This window comes from Petromyzon marinus, chromosome 57 (assembly GCF_048934315.1).
Source record: "Petromyzon marinus isolate PM22_M1 ecotype Great Lakes invasive population chromosome 57, UKy_Petmar_22M1.pri1.0, whole genome shotgun sequence".
In the NCBI taxonomy this organism is placed as follows: Eukaryota; Metazoa; Chordata; class Hyperoartia; order Petromyzontiformes; family Petromyzontidae; genus Petromyzon; species Petromyzon marinus.
In genome coordinates this window covers 7501198-7523627 of record NC_133723.1, presented here as the reverse complement: position 1 = coordinate 7523627, position 22430 = coordinate 7501198, and the positions used below count along the sequence as shown (strand labels likewise).

The 22430-nt window shown below is 54.5% G+C and overlaps 1 protein-coding gene across 5 annotated transcripts in view; it reads right to left on the bottom strand.

The window, feature by feature from the left end:
* Positions 1 to 22430, bottom strand: part of LOC116955004 (ras-related protein Rab-27A-like) — a 94880-nt gene that overhangs the window by 43851 nt on the left and 28599 nt on the right. Inside the window, exon 1 of one of the 5 annotated variants that reach the window (XM_032975926.2) lies at positions 4786 to 5565. The exons of the other annotated variants lie outside the window; for them this stretch is intronic. The gene's annotated coding sequence lies outside the window, so the exon portion shown is untranslated. Of the gene's footprint in view, positions 1 to 4785; positions 5566 to 22430 lie in introns of those variants that run through there. 5 annotated transcript variants of the gene reach the window in all.

The following is a 22430-nucleotide window of genomic DNA, read 5'->3' as shown; positions in this document are numbered from 1 at the left end:
AAGGATGGAGGGAAGGATGGAGGGATGGATGGAGGGAAGGATGGAGGGATGGATGGAGGGAAGGATGGAGGGAAGGATGGAGGGAAGGATGGAGGGAAGGATGGAGGGATGAATGGGGGGAAGGATGGAGGGAAGGATGGAGGGAAGGATGGAGGGAAGGATGGAGGGATGGATGGAGGGAAGGATGGAGGGAAGGATGGAGGGAAGGATGGAGGGATGGATGGAGGGAAGGATGGAGGGAAGGATGGAGGGAAGGATGGAGGGAAGGATGGAGGGATGGATGGAGGGAAGGATGGAGGGATGGATGGAGGGAAGGATGGAGGGAAGGATGGAGGGAAGGATGGAGGGATGAATGGGGGGAAGGATGGAGGGAAGGATGGAGGGAAGGATGGAGGGAAGGATGGAGGGATGGATGGAGGGAAGGATGGAGGGAAGGATGGAGGGAAGGATGTAGGGAAGGATGGAGGGATGGATGGAGGGATGGATGGAGGGAAGGATGGAGGGATGGATGGAGGGAAGGATGGAGGGAAGGATGGAGGGATGAATGGGGGGAAGGATGGAGGGAAGGATGGAGGGAAAGATGTAGGGATGGATGGAGGGAAGGATGGAGGGAAGGATGGAGGGAAGGATGGAGGGATGAATGGGGGGAAGGATGGAGGGAAGGATGGAGGGATGGATGGAGGGAAGGATGGAGGGAAGGATGGAGAGAAGGATGGAAGGAAGGATGGAGGGAAGGATGGAGGGAAGGATGGAGGGATGGATGGGGGGAAGGGGTCAAGTGACATGGGGAGAGGGCGGTGGAAGAGGATCAGCTGGTGCCGTTTGCACAAAGCGGAGTCTGCTTTCAGAGTGGGCGGTGTGCTGGAGAGCAAATCAACAAGATTTACAAACCCACAGGGATTTACAAATCCATAACATTTACACCGATGTGCTGTACTAGTAACGAATTGGCATGTGCTGTTTACGTGACAAACCTTACTAATCTGGCTGTGTCGGGTGGTGGCGGGTTTAAACGACACATTTATATTTACACGATCTAACCCAAACAAAAAACACCTATATTGTGGATGACATCGGTCGTGAAAGCCTACGTGTTAAACTGATCGCAAACTCTGACACGCGGTTTAGAAAATGACGAAGTCATCAAAATCGACATCCCGTCAATTTCACCTCCGGTGTAATGTCTGACGAAGCGCTCCGTATAAACGGGGGTCGTCATGGGGCATTCCATTTTGTGACTTCAATTCTAATAATTATTGCGACCTTTTTTTAATCCCTTGACATGTTCGTAAACGTTCCGCTGTACGGCCTGTTAAATGCTCACGAGCCATTAAGCAGAGGCACCGTAATCGCACGCTCTTACTAGATGCATGTTGCGACGCGATTTATGGAATCCCATACACAATCCGTCATGTGGAGTAGCTGTAATAAACGAACGGGTAATGTGATCGATCCATTTTTGTCATTCATATGCATACATTAACCCCCCACCGCCCAGCCCTATGATCTTCGTAGCCTTACAGACTCACAAGTTACGACATCACATTTATCCCCTCCTCGGTTTAAGTCGGAAACAGGAGGAGGATTTATCCGCAACTGTGTGGCTGTTACCTGATGATGCTGCTCCTTGCCGTTGTTGTTGTTATATTCTTGGTTCTTTCGGTAAAGTCACGTAGAAGGGAAACAATAAAAAAATATATTGTTTATTGTTTTATATTTTTTAAAATTATTTTATTGAAAGAACCAAGAATATGAATCCCTGCAGTCACGAAAGCTTTAAACCAAAGTTGTTGTTGTAATTACCGACGAAATGTCGCCAGGTTACTCGAATTGTAAAATGTTGTAGTGGATTTACTCTCCAACACACAACCGGTTAGTGCTGTACTAGTATTCTACACTATACACTACACTATACACTACACTATAATTGTAAATGTTGTAGTGGGTTTACTCTCCAACACACAACCGGTTAGTGCTGTACTAGTATACTACACTATACACTACACTATACACTACACTATACACTACACTATAATTGTAAATGTTGTAGTGAGTTTACTCTCCAGCACACAACCGGTTAGTGCTGTACTAGTATACTACACTATACACTACACTATATATACTACACTATACACTACACTATAATTGTAAATGTTGTAGTGGGTTTACTCTCCAACACACAAGCGGTTAGTGCTGTACTAGTATTCTACACTATACACTACACTATACACTACACTATACACTACACTATACACTACACTATACACTACACTATACACTACACTATAATTGTAAATGTTGTAGTGAGTTTACTCTCCAACACACAACCGGTTAGTTCTTTACTAGTATACTACGCTATACACTACACTATATACTACACTATATACTACACTATACACTATACAATACTATACACTACACTATACACTACACTATAATTGTAAATGTTGTGAGTTTACTCTCCAACACACAACCGGTTAGTTCTGTACTAGTATACTACACTATACACTACACTATATACTACACTATACAATACTATACACTACACTATACACTACACTATAATTGTACATGTTGTAGTGGGTTTACTCTCCAACAGAAACCCGGTCAGTCCTGAACTAGTAACGAATTGACAGGTTTTCTGTTGCGTGTGACACCCTCGCTGATTGGCTGCGTCGGGGGTGGTGGCGGGCTTCACGACACATTGATGTCTACCCCACACCCCTCCCCCCCCAAAAAAAAACCTCTAATGTGGATAATATTGCTCGCGAAAGCCCTACGACTTTTACTCCGTGGTGTTAAACAATCGATGTACTTGGGCCAAACAAACCCTGGACATCCCCCTCCGACGCTCCTACTCTCCCGTGTCGGCAAATCCCTTCGAGCATAAAGCAACATCGCGATACGTCTTGTGGTCAATTCACTTCAATCCCCCCCCCGTGTGTCCCCCAAACACCACGCCGCGCGTCGTCATCGTCGTCATCGTCATCATCGTCGTCATCATCATCGTCGTCATCATCATCGTCATCATCATCATCGTCGTCGTCGTCGTCGTCATCGTCGTCATCGTCGTCGTCGTCATCGTCGTCGTCGTCATCGTCGTCGTCATCGTCATCATCCTCCTTCCCTCCCCTCTCTCGCGTGCTCCATCACGTTGGGTCCTTGATGAGCGCGATGGCGTGATGAGTCAGCACACACCGTGTGGGGTGTGTGTGTGTGGGTGTACACACACACACACACCCACACACACACCCACACACACACCGTGTGGGTGTGTGTGTGTGGGTGTACACACACACCCACACACACACACCCACACACACCCACACACACCCCCACCCAACCCCCCCACACACACACACACACACCCCACCACCCCCACCCAACCCCCCCACACACACCCCCCCACACCCCACCCACACACACCCACACTCCCCCCCACCCCCCCCCCACACTCCCCCCACACTCCCCCCCACCCCAGCACCTCTCTGCCACCTTGGACGCGACAGGGATGAACAATGATGGAGCGGTGGCGCAACGGTTAGTGCACTGTGCCACTGGCGAGCCAGCGGCCTTCAACATGTTTCCGATTCACTCTTCAACACACCGCTGGGCTAAAGTAGTGAACTATTTGTCTTTTATATTCTTTGCGTTTTTCGGTAAAGCCACGTAGATGGAAAAAAAGAACAAAAATCTAAATGATTGTTGTGCCTTTTAACAAAAAATCTAAATAAAAAATTATAATTATAAATATTTTTGTTATTTTTTCTATCTACGTGGCTTTATCGAAAGGCACAAGGCATTTGAATTCCTGCAGTCACGAGAGCTTTAAGCCAAGATTTATTTGTCTTGTGTCAACGTGACACATTTTTTTTACTTATTGGCCGTGTCGGGTGGTGGAGGCTCGTCTACACATTTATAAATAGCGCGATCTAACCCAGAAACCTTTATTATGAACGTTTCCGTTTGTTACCCTCGCAATCACAGTTACCCCACCAATCATGCTATGACCGGCGTGGTGAAGTATGGTCAAGCAACCCCCACACACACACACGACACGACACACTCGTCTTGATTCTGGTGTGTTGTTGTTTGTGTGCTTCGTGGGAATAAACAACACGGGGAGCGGTGGTGCAGCGGTTAGCGCCACGCCGCGCTACGAACCGACCCCAGTTCGACTGCCAGCGACCCGTCCTGGGCCTCCCCTAGGTCGACTCGGCCTCAAATCAGTGCCCGGTGCGGTGTGCAAAAAAAGAAAGTCGCCTCTGGGGGAGACAAAGGCGGTTGTTGCGTGGTGCCGGCCACAACCAACCCCACCCGACCTTCGCAGGCGATACTTAGCGAACAGCGCTTGCCCCAACCCCACCCCAACCCCCAGTCTCGAGCAGGCCACACCGCGAGACCGTCTTTGTTTGAGGCCACGTGAAGCGTCGACGGCTCGCTGCGGGCAGGAGGACATCACGGGACAGAGCCGGGGTTGAATAACTCGAGACGATTGCCCCCAACCACACAAACGCAACAACAACAACAACCGCCATTCACCACTAAGTGGCGGTGACGTCACCACGACGCTTGTGCCAGGCTATGTGCACCTTAAAGGCCACGTGAAGCGTCGAACGCCCGCTGGCAGGAGGTCACGGGGCAGACCCAGCAGGTGCCACGGGTCGACTGACTGAGACGACTGGCTGATGCACACACACACAGACGCACAGCGCCCAACACCCCCCCCCCCACGACCCCCTCTCTCTCCCACCTCTTGCTACGATCCCCTTCCCCGTGACTCACTGTGAGAAGAGCGGTGGGCACGGACGTAGCGGTGACGACTCCCCCCCCTCCTCCTACCCCGATGATGTCGGTACTCCGCGTGTGGTGTCTTCCCTGGATGCGCGTGCGTGCGTGCGTGAAGTTGAGCGTGCGTTGCTGTGTGCGACTGAAATGTGGCATCGGTGTCGGCGCGGCTGTCTGTGTCAGTGCGTCAGCGCGCGCGTGTCGGTTACGCGAGTGTGTGTCAGTGTGTGTGTGTCAGTACCTGGGTATCAGCACGTGTCAGTACCTTAGTGTCAGGATGTAACCAGCACCTGAGCGTCAGCACCTGAGCGCTGAGTGCTGGAGCTACCTCACCGATCCCCCCTCCCTCCCCCCACCGTTGACCGGCTGCTAGCGAATCCTCTGGGCACGGTGGGCGGGTTCGCTCTTGAACAGCCTCATCAGCAACGGGTTGGCCGGCATTCCATTGGCACCGCATGCAGAATTTGAAGGTCGATGTCACCCGTGATGTCACTCACGTAAGTAGGTAGCAGTGGGAAGGATCGATATTATAATGATTGTAGCAATCATCATTACGGCCACGTCAGATGTATTTGGAGATGAACCTGCCCTGGTGTGATATGGGTGGGGAAAATAGGCGTTTGGAATAAATCGCAGTCAATAAATGTATTATCCTTGTCGCTTGCTCACTGATTGACAACAACAAAACGACGGGTGTGGCTTCAATATGTGTTTGACACTCACCAAAGACCACCAGGGGCCGCACTAAAGACCGCCAGAGGCCACGCTGAAGACCACCAGGGGCCACACTAACGACCACCAGGGGCCACACTAACGACCACCAGGGGCCACACTAACGACCACCTGGGGCCACACTAAAGGCCATCAGGGGCCACACTAAAGACCACCAGGGGCCACACTAAAACCCACCAGGGGCCACGCTAATGACCACCAGGGGCCACACTAAATGCCATCAGGGGCCACACTAAAGACCACCAGGGGCTTCACTAAAGATCACCAGGGGCCACACTGAAGACCACCAGGGGTCACACTGAAGAACACCAGGGGCCACATTAAAGATCACCAGGGGCCACACTAAAGATCACCAGGGGTCACACTGAAGACCACCAGGGGCCACACTAAAGATCACCAGGGGCCACACTAAAGACCACGAGGGGCCACGCTAAAGACCACCAGGGGCCACGCTAAAGACCACCAGGGGCCACACTAAAGACCACCAGGGGCCACACTAAAGATCACCAGGGGCCACGCTGAAGACCACCAGGGCCCACACTAAAGACCACCAGGGGCCGTACTAAAGACCACCATGGACCACGCTAAAGACCACCAGGGGCCTCAATAAAAACCACCAGGGGCCACGCTAAAGACCACCAGGGGCCTCAATAAAAACCACCAGGGGCCACACTAAAGACCACCAGGGGCCACACCAAAGATCACCAGGGGCCACGCTAAAGACCACCAGGGGCCTCGCTAAAGACCACCAGGGGCCACACAAAAGACCACCAGTGGCCTCAATAAAGACCACCACGGGCCTCACTAAAGACCACCAGGGGCTACGCTAAAGACCACCAAGGGCCACGCTAAAGACCACGAAGGGCCGCGCTAAAGACCACCAGGGGCCACGCTATAGACCACCAGGGGCCACACTAAAGACCATCAGGGGCCACAGTAAAGGCCATCAGAGGCCACACTAAACACCACCAGGGGCTACACTAAAGGCCATCAGGGGCCACACTAAAGACCACCAGGGCCCACACTAAAGACCACCAGGGGCCTCACTAAAGACCACCAGGGGCCACACTAAAGACCACCAGGGGCCGCACTAAAGACCACCAGGGGCCACACTAAAGACCACCAGGCGCCATGCTAAAGACCACCAGGGGCCACACTAAAGGCCACCAGGGGCCTCACTAAAGACCACCAGGGGCCACACTAAAGACCACCAGGCGCCATGCTAAAGACCACCAGGGGCCACGCTAAAGAACACCAAGGGCCACACTAAAGACCACCAGGGGCCTCACTAAAGACCACCAGTGGCCTCAATAAAGACCACCAGGGGCCACACTAAAGACCACCAGGGGCCTCACTAAAGACCACCAGGGGCCACACTAAAGACCACCAGGCGCCATGCTAAAGACCACCAGGGGCCACGCTAAAGAACACCAAGGGCCACGCTAAAGACCACCAGGGGCCTCACTAAAGACCACCAGTGGCCTCAATAAAGACCACCAGGGGCCTAACTAAAGACCACCAGGGGCCACGCTAAAGACCACCAGGGGTCACGCTAAAGACCACGAGGGGCCGCACTAAAGGCCACCAGGGGCCACGCTAAAGACCACCAGGGGCCACACTAAAGGCCATCAGGGGCCACACTAAAGACCACAAGTGGCCACGCTAAAGACTACCAGGGGCCACACTAAAGACCACCAGGGGCCTCACTAAAGACCACCAGAGGCCACGCTAAAGACCACCAGGGGCCGCACTAAAGACCACCAGGCGCAACGCTAAAGACCACCAGGGGCCACACTAAAGACCACCAGGCGCCACACTAAAGACCACCAGGGGCCACGCTAAAGACCAACAGGGGCCGCACTAAAGACCACCAGGGGCCACACTGAAGATCACCAGGGGCCACGCTAAAGACCACCAGGGGCCACGCTAAAGACGACCAGGGGCCACACTAAAGACCACCAGGGGCCACACTGAAGACCACCAAGGGCCACACTAAAGACCACCAGGGGCCACACTAAAGACCACCAGGCGCCATGCTAAAGACCACCAGGGGCCACGCTAAAGAGCACCAAGGGCCACGCTAAAGACCACCAGGGGCCTCACTAAAGACCACCAGTGGCCTCAATAAAGACCACCAGGGGCCTAACTAAAGACCACCAGGGGCCACGCTAAAGACCACCAGGGGTCACGCTAAAGACCACGAGGGGCCGCAATAAAGGCCACCAGGGGCCACGCTAAAGACCACCAGGGGCCACACTAAAGGCCATCAGGGGCCACACTAAAGACCACAAGTGGCCACGCTAAAGACTACCAGGGGCCACACTAAAGACCACCAGGGGCCTCACTAAAGACCACCAGAGGCCACGCTAAAGACCACCAGGGGCCGCACTAAAGACCACCAGGCGCCACACTAAAGACCACCAGGGGCCGCACTAAAGACCACCAGGGGCCACACTGAAGATCACCAGGGGCCACGCTAAAGACCAACAGGGGCCTCACTAAAGATCACCAGGGGCCACGCTAAAGACCATCAGGGGCCACAATAAAGACCACGAGGGGCCGCGCTAAAGACCACCAGGGGCCACGCTAAAGACGACCAGGGGCCACACTAAAGACCACCAGGGGCCACACTGAAGACCACCAAGGGCCACACTAAAGACCACCAGGGCCCACACTAAAGACCACCAGGGGCCACGCTAAAGACCACCAGGGGCCACACTAAAGACCACCACGGGTCACACTAAAGACCACCAAGGGCCACACTAAAGATCAACAGGGGCCACGCTATAGACCACCAGGGGCCACACTAAAGACCACCAGGGGCCACACTAAAGACCACCAGGGGCCACACTAAAGATCACCAGGGGCCACGCTGAAGCCCACCAGGGGCCACACTAAAGATCACCAGGGGCCACACTAAAGATCAACAGGGGCCACGCTAAAGACCACCAGGGGCCACGCTAAAGACCACCAGGGGCCACACTAAAGATCACCAGGGGCCACACTAAAGACCACCAGGGGCCACACTAAAGATCACCAGGGGCCACACTAAAGATCAACAGGGGCCACGCTATAGACCACCAGGGGCCACACTAAAGACCACCAGGGGCCACACTAAAGACCACCAGGGGCCACGCTGAAGCCCACCAGGGGCCACACTAAAGACCACCAGGGGCCACACTAATAACCACCAGGGGCCACACTAAAGATCACCACGGGCCACACTAAAGACCACCAGGGGCCACACTAATAACCACCAGGGGCCACACTAAAGATCACCACGGGCCACACTAAAGACCACCAGGGGCCACACTAAAGATCACCACGGGCCACACTAAAGACCACCAGGGGCCACACTAAAGATCACCAGGGGCCACGCTAAAGACCACCAGGGGCCACGCAAAAGACCACCAGGGGCCACACTAAAGATCACCAGGGGCTTCACTAAAAACCACCAGGGGCCACGATAAAGACCACCAAGGGCCACACTGAAGACCACGAGGGGCCACGCTAAAGACCATCAGGGGCCACGCTAAAGACCACTAGGGCCCTCACTAAAGATCACCAGGGGCTTCACTAAAGGCCATCAGGGGCCGTACTAAAGTCCACCAGGGTCCGTACTAAAGGCCACCAGGGACCGCATGAAAGACCACCAGGGGCCTCACTAAAGACCACCAGGGGCCACACTAAAGATCACCAGGGGCCTCACTAAAGACCACAAGGGGCCACACTAATGACCACCAGGAGCCACACTAAAGACCACCAGGAGCCACACTAAAGATCACCAGGGGCCGCACTAAAGATCACCAGGGCCCGCACTAATGACCACCAGGAGCCACACTAAAGACCACCAGGGGCCACACTAAAGACCACCAGGGGCCACATTAAAGATCACCAGGGGCCACGCTAAAGACCACCAGGGGCACACTAAAGGCCATCAGGGGCCACACTAAAGACCACCAGGGGCCTCACTAAAGACTATCAGGGGCCTCACTAAAGACCACCAAAGAGCACACTAAAGATCACCAGGGGCCGCACTAAAGATCACCAGGGCCCGCACTAATGACCACCAGGAGCCACACTAAAGACCACCAGGGGCCACACTAAAGACCACCAGGGGCCACACTAAAGACTATCAGGGGCCACGCTAAAGACCACCAGGGGCCACGCTAAAGACCACCAGGGGCCACACTAAAGGCCATCAGGGGCCACACTAAAGACCACCAGGGGCCTCACTAAAGACCACCAAAGACCACACTAAAAACCACCAGGGGCCACACTAAACACCATCAGGGGCCACCCTAAAGACCACCAGGGGCCTCACTAAAGATCACCAGGGGCTTCACTAAAGGCCATCAGGGGCCTCACTAAAAACCACCAGGGGCCACACTAAAGTCCAGCAGGGGCCACGCTAAAGACCACCAGGGGCCACACTAAAGATCAAAGGGGCCGCACTAAAGGTCACCAGGGGCCGCACTAAAGACCACCAGGGGTCACACTAAAGGCCATCAGGGGCCTCACTAAAGACCACCAGGGGCCACACTAAAGACGACCAGGGGTCACACTAAAGGCCATCAGGGGCCACACTAAAGACCACCAGGGGCCACGCTAAAGACCACCAGGGGCCGCACTAAAGACCACCAGGGGCCACACTAAAGACCACCAGGGGCCAAACTAAAGACCATCACGGGCCGCACTAAAGACCACCAGGGGCCACGCTAAAGACCACCAGGGGTCACACTAAAGACCACCAGGGGCCTCACTAAAGACCACCAGGAGCCACACTAAAGACCACCAGGCGCCATGCTAAAGACCACCAGGGGCCACGCTAAAGAACACCAAGGGCCACACTAAAGACCACCAGGGGCCTCACTAAAGACCACCAGTGGCCTCAATAAAGACCACCAGGGGCCACACTAAAGACCACCAGGGGCCTCACTAAAGACCACCAGGGGCCACACTAAAGACCACCAGGCGCCATGCTAAAGACCACCAGGGGCCACGCTAAAGAACACCAAGGGCCACGCTAAAGACCACCAGGGGCCTCACTAAAGACCACCAGTGGCCTCAATAAAGACCACCAGGGGCCTAACTAAAGACCACCAGGGGCCACGCTAAAGACCACCAGGGGTCACGCTAAAGACCACGAGGGGCCGCACTAAAGGCCACCAGGGGCCACGCTAAAGACCACCAGGGGCCACACTAAAGGCCATCAGGGGCCACACTAAAGACCACAAGTGGCCACGCTAAAGACTACCAGGGGCCACACTAAAGACCACCAGGGGCCTCACTAAAGACCACCAGAGGCCACGCTAAAGACCACCAGGGGCCGCACTAAAGACCACCAGGCGCAACGCTAAAGACCACCAGGGGCCACACTAAAGACCACCAGGCGCCACACTAAAGACCACCAGGGGCCACGCTAAAGACCAACAGGGGCCGCACTAAAGACCACCAGGGGCCACACTGAAGATCACCAGGGGCCACGCTAAAGACCACCAGGGGCCACGCTAAAGACGACCAGGGGCCACACTAAAGACCACCAGGGGCCACACTGAAGACCACCAAGGGCCACACTAAAGACCACCAGGGGCCACACTAAAGACCACCAGGCGCCATGCTAAAGACCACCAGGGGCCACGCTAAAGAGCACCAAGGGCCACGCTAAAGACCACCAGGGGCCTCACTAAAGACCACCAGTGGCCTCAATAAAGACCACCAGGGGCCTAACTAAAGACCACCAGGGGCCACGCTAAAGACCACCAGGGGTCACGCTAAAGACCACGAGGGGCCGCAATAAAGGCCACCAGGGGCCACGCTAAAGACCACCAGGGGCCACACTAAAGGCCATCAGGGGCCACACTAAAGACCACAAGTGGCCACGCTAAAGACTACCAGGGGCCACACTAAAGACCACCAGGGGCCTCACTAAAGACCACCAGAGGCCACGCTAAAGACCACCAGGGGCCGCACTAAAGACCACCAGGCGCCACACTAAAGACCACCAGGGGCCGCACTAAAGACCACCAGGGGCCACACTGAAGATCACCAGGGGCCACGCTAAAGACCAACAGGGGCCTCACTAAAGATCACCAGGGGCCACGCTAAAGACCATCAGGGGCCACAATAAAGACCACGAGGGGCCGCGCTAAAGACCACCAGGGGCCACGCTAAAGACGACCAGGGGCCACACTAAAGACCACCAGGGGCCACACTGAAGACCACCAAGGGCCACACTAAAGACCACCAGGGCCCACACTAAAGACCACCAGGGGCCACGCTAAAGACCACCAGGGGCCACACTAAAGACCACCACGGGTCACACTAAAGACCACCAAGGGCCGCACTAAAGATCACCAGGGGCCACGCTGAAGCCCACCAGGGGCCACACTAAAGATCACCAGGGGCCACACTAAAGACCACCAGGGGCCACACTAAAGATCAACAGGGGCCACGCTAAAGACCACCAGGGGCCACGCTAAAGACCACCAGGGGCCACACTAAAGATCACCAGGGGCCACACTAAAGACCACCAGGGGCCACACTAAAGATCACCAGGGGCCACACTAAAGATCAACAGGGGCCACGCTATAGACCACCAGGGGCCACACTAAAGACCACCAGGGGCCACACTAAAGACCACCAGGGGCCACGCTGAAGCCCACCAGGGGCCACACTAAAGATCACCAGGGGCCACACTAATAACCACCAGGGGCCACACTAAAGATCACCACGGGCCACACTAAAGACCACCAGGGGCCACACTAAAGATCACCACGGGCCACACTAAAGACCACCAGGGGCCACACTAAAGATCACCAGGGGCCACGCTAAAGACCACCAGGGGCCACGCAAAAGACCACCAGGGGCCACACTAAAGATCACCAGGGGCTTCACTAAAAACCACCAGGGGCCACGATAAAGACCACCAAGGGCCACACTGAAGACCACGAGGGGCCACGCTAAAGACCATCAGGGGCCACGCTAAAGACCACTAGGGCCCTCACTAAAGATCACCAGGGGCTTCACTAAAGGCCATCAGGGGCCGTACTAAAGTCCACCAGGGTCCGTACTAAAGGCCACCAGGGACCGCATGAAAGACCACCAGGGGCCTCACTAAAGACCACCAGGGGCCACACTAAAGATCACCAGGGGCCTCACTAAAGACCACAAGGGGCCACACTAATGACCACCAGGAGCCACACTAAAGACCACCAGGAGCCACACTAAAGATCACCAGGGGCCGCACTAAAGATCACCAGGGCCCGCACTAATGACCACCAGGAGCCACACTAAAGACCACCAGGGGCCACACTAAAGACCACCAGGGGCCACATTAAAGATCACCAGGGGCCACGCTAAAGACCACCAGGGGCACACTAAAGGCCATCAGGGGCCACACTAAAGACCACCAGGGGCCTCACTAAAGACTATCAGGGGCCTCACTAAAGACCACCAAAGAGCACACTAAAGATCACCAGGGGCCGCACTAAAGATCACCAGGGCCCGCACTAATGACCACCAGGAGCCACACTAAAGACCACCAGGGGCCACACTAAAGACCACCAGGGGCCACACTAAAGACTATCAGGGGCCACGCTAAAGACCACCAGGGGCCACGCTAAAGACCACCAGGGGCCACACTAAAGGCCATCAGGGGCCACACTAAAGACCACCAGGGGCCTCACTAAAGACCACCAAAGACCACACTAAAAACCACCAGGGGCCACACTAAACACCATCAGGGGCCACCCTAAAGACCACCAGGGGCCTCACTAAAGATCACCAGGGGCTTCACTAAAGGCCATCAGGGGCCTCACTAAAAACCACCAGGGGCCACACTAAAGTCCAGCAGGGGCCACGCTAAAGACCACCAGGGGCCACACTAAAGATCAAAGGGGCCGCACTAAAGGTCACCAGGGGCCGCACTAAAGACCACCAGGGGTCACACTAAAGGCCATCAGGGGCCTCACTAAAGACCACCAGGGGCCACACTAAAGACGACCAGGGGTCACACTAAAGGCCATCAGGGGCCACACTAAAGACCACCAGGGGCCACGCTAAAGACCACCAGGGGCCGCACTAAAGACCACCAGGGGCCACACTAAAGACCACCAGGGGCCAAACTAAAGACCATCACGGGCCGCACTAAAGACCACCAGGGGCCACGCTAAAGACCACCAGGGGTCACACTAAAGACCACCAGGGGCCTCACTAAAGACCACCAGGAGCCACACTAAAGACCACAAGGGGCCACACTAAAGACCACCAGGGGCCGCGCTAAAGACCACCAGGGGCCACACTAAAGACCAACAGGGGCCACACTAAAGACCACCAGGGGCCACACTAAAGACCATCACGGGCCGCACTAAAGACCACAAGGGGCCACACTAAAGACCACCAGGGGCCACGCTAAAGACCACCAGGGGCCACACTAAAGACGACCAGGGGTCACACTAAAGGCCATCAGGGGCCACACTAAAGACCACCAGGGGCCACGCTAAAGACCACCAGGGGCCGCACTAAAGACCACCAGGGGCCACACTAAAGACCACCAGGGGCCAAACTAAAGACCATCACGGGCCGCACTAAAGACCACCAGGGGCCACGCTAAAGACCACCAGGGGTCACACTAAAGACCACCAGGGGCCTCACTAAAGACCACCAGGAGCCACACTAAAGACCACAAGGGGCCACACTAAAGACCACCAGGGGCCGCGCTAAAGACCACCAGGGGCCACACTAAAGACCAACAGGGGCCACACTAAAGACCACCAGGGGCCACACTAAAGACCATCACGGGCCGCACTAAAGACCACAAGGGGCCACACTAAAGACCACCAGGGGCCACGCTAAAGACCACCAGGGGCCACACTAAAGACCACCAGGAGCCACACTAAAGACCACAAGGGGCCACACTAAAGATCACCAGGGGCCTCACTAAAGGCCATCAGGGGCCACACTAAAGACCACAAGTGGCCACGCTAAAGACTACCAGGGGCCACACTAAAGACCACCAGGGGCCTCACTAAAGACCACCAGAGGCCACGCTAAAGACCACCAGGGGCCGCACTAAAGACCACCAGGCGCAACGCTAAAGACCACCAGGGGCCACACTAAAGACCACCAGGCGCCACACTAAAGACCACCAGGGGCCACGCTAAAGACCAACAGGGGCCGCACTAAAGACCACCAGGGGCCACACTGAAGATCACCAGGGGCCGCAATAAAGGCCACCAGGGGCCACGCTAAAGACCACCAGGGGCCACACTAAAGGCCATCAGGGGCCACACTAAAGACCACAAGTGGCCACGCTAAAGACTACCAGGGGCCACACTAAAGACCACCAGGGGCCTCACTAAAGACCACCAGAGGCCACGCTAAAGACCACCAGGGGCCGCACTAAAGACCACCAGGCGCCACACTAAAGACCACCAGGGGCCGCACTAAAGACCACCAGGGGCCACACTGAAGATCACCAGGGGCCACGCTAAAGACCAACAGGGGCCTCACTAAAGATCACCAGGGGCCACGCTAAAGACCATCAGGGGCCACAATAAAGACCACGAGGGGCCGCGCTAAAGACCACCAGGGGCCACGCTAAAGACGACCAGGGGCCACACTAAAGACCACCAGGGGCCACACTGAAGACCACCAAGGGCCACACTAAAGACCACCAGGGCCCACACTAAAGACCACCAGGGGCCACGCTAAAGACCACCAGGGGCCACACTAAAGACCACCACGGGTCACACTAAAGACCACCAAGGGCCACACTAAAGATCAACAGGGGCCACGCTATAGACCACCAGGGGCCACACTAAAGACCACCAGGGGCCACACTAAAGACCACCAGGGGCCACACTAAAGATCACCAGGGGCCACGCTGAAGCCCACCAGGGGCCACGCTAAAGACCACCAGGGGCCACACTAAAGATCACCAGGGGCCACACTAAAGACCACCAGGGGCCACACTAAAGATCACCAGGGGCCACACTAAAGATCAACAGGGGCCACGCTATAGACCACCAGGGGCCACACTAAAGACCACCAGGGGCCACACTAAAGACCACCAGGGGCCACACTAATAACCACCAGGGGCCACACTAAAGATCACCACGGGCCACACTAAAGACCACCAGGGGCCACACTAAAGATCACCAGGGGCCACGCTAAAGACCACCAGGGGCCACGCAAAAGACCACCAGGGGCCACACTAAAGATCACCAGGGGCTTCACTAAAAACCACCAGGGGCCACGATAAAGACCACCAAGGGCCACACTGAAGACCACGAGGGGCCACGCTAAAGACCATCAGGGGCCACGCTAAAGACCACTAGGGCCCTCACTAAAGATCACCAGGGGCTTCACTAAAGGCCATCAGGGGCCGTACTAAAGTCCACCAGGGTCCGTACTAAAGGCCACCAGGGACCGCATGAAAGACCACCAGGGGCCTCACTAAAGACCACCAGGGGCCACACTAAAGATCACCAGGGGCCTCACTAAAGACCACAAGGGGCCACACTAATGACCACCAGGAGCCACACTAAAGACCACCAGGAGCCACACTAAAGATCACCAGGGGCCGCACTAAAGATCACCAGGGCCCGCACTAATGACCACCAGGAGCCACACTAAAGACCACCAGGGGCCACACTAAAGACCACCAGGGGCCACATTAAAGATCACCAGGGGCCACGCTAAAGACCACCAGGGGCACACTAAAGGCCATCAGGGGCCACACTAAAGACCACCAGGGGCCTCACTAAAGACTATCAGGGGCCTCACTAAAGACCACCAAAGAGCACACTAAAGATCACCAGGGGCCGCACTAAAGATCACCAGGGCCCGCACTAATGACCACCAGGAGCCACACTAAAGACCACCAGGGGCCACACTAAAGACCACCAGGGGCCACACTAAAGACTATCAGGGGCCACGCTAAAGACCACCAGGGGCCACGCTAAAGACCACCAGGGGCCACACTAAAGGCCATCAGGGGCCACACTAAAGACCACCAGGGGCCTCACTAAAGACCACCAAAGACCACACTAAAAACCACCAGGGGCCACACTAAACACCATCAGGGGCCACCCTAAAGACCACCAGGGGCCTCACTAAAGATCACCAGGGGCTTCACTAAAGGCCATCAGGGGCCTCACTAAAAACCACCAGGGGCCACACTAAAGTCCAGCAGGGGCCACGCTAAAGACCACCAGGGGCCACACTAAAGATCAAAGGGGCCGCACTAAAGGTCACCAGGGGCCGCACTAAAGACCACCAGGGGTCACACTAAAGGCCATCAGGGGCCTCACTAAAGACCACCAGGGGCCACACTAAAGACGACCAGGGGTCACACTAAAGGCCATCAGGGGCCACACTAAAGACCACCAGGGGCCACGCTAAAGACCACCAGGGGCCGCACTAAAGACCACCAGGGGCCACACTAAAGACCACCAGGGGCCAAACTAAAGACCATCACGGGCCGCACTAAAGACCACCAGGGGCCACGCTAAAGACCACCAGGGGTCACACTAAAGACCACCAGGGGCCTCACTAAAGACCACCAGGAGCCACACTAAAGACCACAAGGGGCCACACTAAAGACCACCAGGGGCCGCGCTAAAGACCACCAGGGGCCACACTAAAGACCAACAGGGGCCACACTAAAGACCACCAGGGGCCACACTAAAGACCATCACGGGCCGCACTAAAGACCACAAGGGGCCACACTAAAGACCACCAGGGGCCACGCTAAAGACCACCAGGGGCCACACTAAAGACGACCAGGGGTCACACTAAAGGCCATCAGGGGCCACACTAAAGACCACCAGGGGCCACGCTAAAGACCACCAGGGGCCGCACTAAAGACCACCAGGGGCCACACTAAAGACCACCAGGGGCCAAACTAAAGACCATCACGGGCCGCACTAAAGACCACCAGGGGCCACGCTAAAGACCACCAGGGGTCACACTAAAGACCACCAGGGGCCTCACTAAAGACCACCAGGAGCCACACTAAAGACCACAAGGGGCCACACTAAAGACCACCAGGGGCCGCGCTAAAGACCACCAGGGGCCACACTAAAGACCAACAGGGGCCACACTAAAGACCACCAGGGGCCACACTAAAGACCATCACGGGCCGCACTAAAGACCACAAGGGGCCACACTAAAGACCACCAGGGGCCACGCTAAAGACCACCAGGGGCCACACTAAAGACCACCAGGAGCCACACTAAAGACCACAAGGGGCCACACTAAAGATCACCAGGGGCCTCACTAAAGACCACCAGGGGCCACACTAAAGATCACCAGGGGCCTCACTAAAGACCACCAGGGGCCACACTAAAGACCACCAGGGGTCTCACTAAAGACCACCAGGGGTCTCACTAAATACCACCAGGGGCCACGCTAAAGACCACCAGGGGCCGCACTAAAGGCCACCAGATGGGTCGCTATTGGCCCCCGCGATGGCCTTGCAATAAAGGAGAACACGTGGCCTCGACAGACGCACACACAAGACGGCCTCAGATGTGTAAACAATTCGTAATTAATTCTAACGACGACAACACCAACAATAATTATCAACCATCGGCATCATATTAATCACAAATTAGCATCAGCGTCGATGCCAAACATGAAGTCGCACCCCGGTTGCAGGGAGGCTCAAAGAGTCAGCGCAAATTCGGGGTCCGGCTTGTGCAGACGAACAGGAAGATCTGGTCTGGCGGTGAGATGCGGAGCAGGGGCGCGTAGCACGTGGCTCCAACCACACCCCACACTGCAACGCCGCGGTGGCGAGGAAGATGTTAACTACCTCGCCTGGTGTACAGGAGGTTCGTGGATTCGATCCCGACCCATGCCGATGTCTGCTGCTGTTGTATATTTGTAGTTTGCGTCTCTCTCATCATCATCATCACGTTGGCTAGGAGATGTTAACTACCTCGCCTGGTGTACAGGAGGTTCGTGGGTATCGATCCCGACCCTGACGATGCCTGCTTTTGTTTTTTCGGAGTTTGTGGCTCTCTCTTATCATCATCACGGTGGTTAGGAGATGTTAACTACCTTTCCTGATATACAGGAGGTCGTGGGTTCGATGCCAACCGTGACGCCTGCTGCTGCTGTATATTTAGAGTTTGCGTGTCTCTCTCTCTCGGTGGTAGTGTGGATTTCTCTCTCCGGGTCCTCCGCTTTTTCCCTCCACATAGAGAATCAAAGTCACGCGTTTCAAGCAGTTGGCTGCCGTGATTCATTTCCGCGTGATGATGACTTTAAGCCGCTCTTCGTTCGGCGATCATTAGTGATGGCCACGTCGTCGCTTTTGAACACAAGAGCTACACACCTCAGTCTGGCCTTACCCGGCAAAATGGTCTAGACGAGGGGTACCCCCAGCGGCAGCTGTACCCCCAGCGGCAGCTGTACCCCCAGCGGCAGCTGTACCCCCAGCGGCAGCTGTACCCCCAGCGGCAGCTGTACCCCCAGCGGCAGCTGTACCCCCAGCGGCAGCTGTACCCCCAGCGGCAGCTGTACCCCCAGCGGCAGCTGTACCCCCAGCGGCAGCTGTACCCCCAGCGGCAGCTGTACCCCCAGCGGCAGCTGTACCCCCAGCGGCAGCTGTACCCCCAGCGGCAGCTGTACCCCCAGCGGCAGCTGTACCCCCAGCGGCAGCTGTACCCCCAGCGGCAGCTGTACTCCCAGTGCTCGCTGTCAGGCAGCGCCGGCCTGAGAGCGAGCATCGGAATGCCAGGAGTGGGAGGGCGATGATTTGTGATTTTCCGTCTTAATTTTTCTAATTTGCCATCATGGATTCCCATGGTAATCTAAAACTTCTATGCTAGGGTTGGGTGTAGGCTGTAGGGTAGGGGTAGCTTTAGGGTTCAGAGTTTGGGATTAGGGTTTAGAGTTTGGGATTAGGGTTTAAAGTTTGGGATTAGGGTTAGACTCGTCCCCGCCATGAGAACGTGGATTTTCCAGCACTGGCTCAGGGATGTTAAGAAGAGATGGGAAGTGCCCCCGCCCCATCCCCCCACCCCCACCCCATCCCCCCACACCCCACCCCATCCCCCCACCCCCACCCCATCCCCCCACCCCCACCCCATCCCCCCACCCCCACACCTCTTGTTCAATGGTGCAGGAAGCGCTTTGATGATTCGCTCTGATAATATAATTACCCGTCCGCACTCACGTTAGAGTACTGCTGCTTATGTGTGTGTGTGTACACAAAGACAAATACTCCCCGTATAGCGTGTAACAGACTGTTGGGGCAAGTGCGGTTAGCGAGTAGCAACCTATGAACATCGCCACGAGGGAGACAAAGGCGGCCGGGCGTGGTGTTGCCCACCACCCCCCCCCCACCCCCACCACCGTCGTGAGCCACGGTGGCGGCCTTCATAGGTGCTGCTGCACGCTCACAACACTTGCCCCTCCCGTCTGCGGAGGCTATACGGGGGACCTTTGCCTCTGTGCGCGTGCGTGACCGGTGCATTATTGATACTCGGCTGCTATACGATCGGAACAAAGAGGCCACCGTGCTTCGTGAGTCTACGCTTCCTCCTAATCATCATCAGCATAATAAAAAACGTCGTAACCTATGATTCATAATTGTAATTTTTTTATTTCGTGTAAATAAAACGAATTTTTTTATTTCATTATTTTTCTTGGTTCTTTCGGTAAAGGCCGCTTGTGTTGTGGCCGAAACGTCGTGAGAATATTATTGTGCTATTTTATTTTATCAATTTATTATTTTATTCTCATTCTACGTGACTTTACCGAAAGAATCAAAGAAGATGAATCATTGCAGTCACGAAAGCTTTAAATCGAAATCTTTCGGTAAAGTCACGTAGATGTGAAATTGAAGAGCGCTTGTGTTGCGATCGAAACGTCGTTGGGGGGTTTTGCTTTGATTATGTTCAATTTATTATTTTTAATTTTATTTCATTATAACAAAAATATATATTTTCTATCGGCGTGACTTTACCGAAATAACCCAGAATATGAATTCATGCAGTCCCCAAAGTTAAGTCAAATTTTAAAAAAAATATTTTTTTAATTTTTTTTATCATGCTCCCGCTTGTGGGTTGGGTTGGAGCCGTGAGGTGGTGGGCACAGCGGCCAGAGAGGCCCCAGTTCGACTCCCAGCCGCGGCTCACGCCGACCTACCCCGACCAGCGTGGTGAAGTATGGTCAAATATCTACCCAGCCCTCCCCCACCTCCCTTAGCCGAGGGCTTCATCTTGCAGCCGAGAGATCATGGCAGCTGCTGATAATAATAACACGTTGTAACGGAAAAAAAACATATTTTGATCCTGGGTAGTAAGCGTTATTTCCTAATTGCTTATGCCTCAAAAGTACAGAAAATGGCTATTGTTATTCCCCACAAACTTTGCTTTTGTGACCAGGACAATGATATTTTGTACCTATTGTCGATGAGAAAACGTGGTGTGCGTTCGTGTCTCTCCTTCACGTAAAGTCCTGGTCACAAAAGCAAAGTTTGTGGGGAATAATACTAGCCATTTTTTGTGCCAGTTAAAAGGGTAAAACCTATTCCTATATCTTGTTACTGGCAAAGGAGGTCTCAAAATGTAAATGCTCACCCCGAGCCCTCAATACTCTGATAGTGCGCTGTTTTTGAGTTGTACGCCTTTTGGCGTCTTCTGGTCCAACACCAGTGGAGACTAGGCTCTAAGAAAAGCCGTCTCGGGTGTGGACCAATCAAATTCAAGGACAGTGCATTTTATTATCAGAGTTGTCTTTTTTGTTTGCATTTTGACTGCTTGTATTGTGGTTATTGCAAACATGATGCCTTGAATAAAGGTGTCAGTTTTTGTGCCAGTTAAAAGGGTAAAACCTATTACTAATACTAGCCATTGCCTAGACTTTTTAGGCATGAGCAATACAATAAAAGCTAACACTTAGTACCCAGGGAGAAAATTTGTGTTACATCACGTGATCATCGTGACAACAACGACGTCACCACGGCGCTCGTGTCAGGATAGGTGTACCTTGACGATGACGACGAATGATGACGTATGATGACGGATGATGGTGACGATGCTAACGGATGATGGTGACGATGCTAACGGATGATGGTGACGATGACGACGGATGATGGTGACGATGACGACGAATGATGGTGACGATGATGACGGATGACGATGATGGATGATGATGATGACATCTCCTAGGTCGACTCAGCCTCAATTGAGGTACTACCTCATTCAGGCGTGTCACGGTGGCTAGGGGATGTTAACTACCTCGCCTGGTACGCAGAAAGTCGTGAGTTCGATCCCAACCCTGACGCCTGCTGCTGTATATTTGGAGTTTGCGTGTGTGTGTTTACACTGTGTGTGTGTGTGTTTACGGTGTGTGTGTTTACGGTGTGTGTGTTTACGGTGTGTGTGTGTTTACACTGTGTGTGTGTTTACACTGTGTGTGTGTTTACGGTGTGTGTGTGTTTACGCTGTGTGTGTTTACGGTGTGTGTGTGTTTACACTGTGTGTGTGTTTACGGTGTGTGTGTGTTTACACTGTGTGTGTGTTTACACTGTGTGTGTGTTTACGGTGTGTGTGTGTGTGTTTACGGTGTGTGTGTGTGTGTTTACGGTGTGTGTGTTTACGGTGTGTGTGTGTTTACACTGTGTGTTTACACTGTGTGTGTGTTTACACTGTGTGTGTGTGTTTACGGTGTGTGTGTGTGTGTGTTTACGGTGTGTGTGTGTTTACACTGTGTGTGTGTTTACACTGTGTGTGTTTACGGTGTGTGTGTTTACACTGTGTGTGTGTGTTTACGGTGTGTGTGTGTGTGTTTACACTGTGTGTGTGTTTACACTGTGTGTGTTTACACTGTGTGTGTGTTTACACTGTGTGTGTTTCCACTGTGTGTGTGTTTACACTGTGTGTGTGTTTACA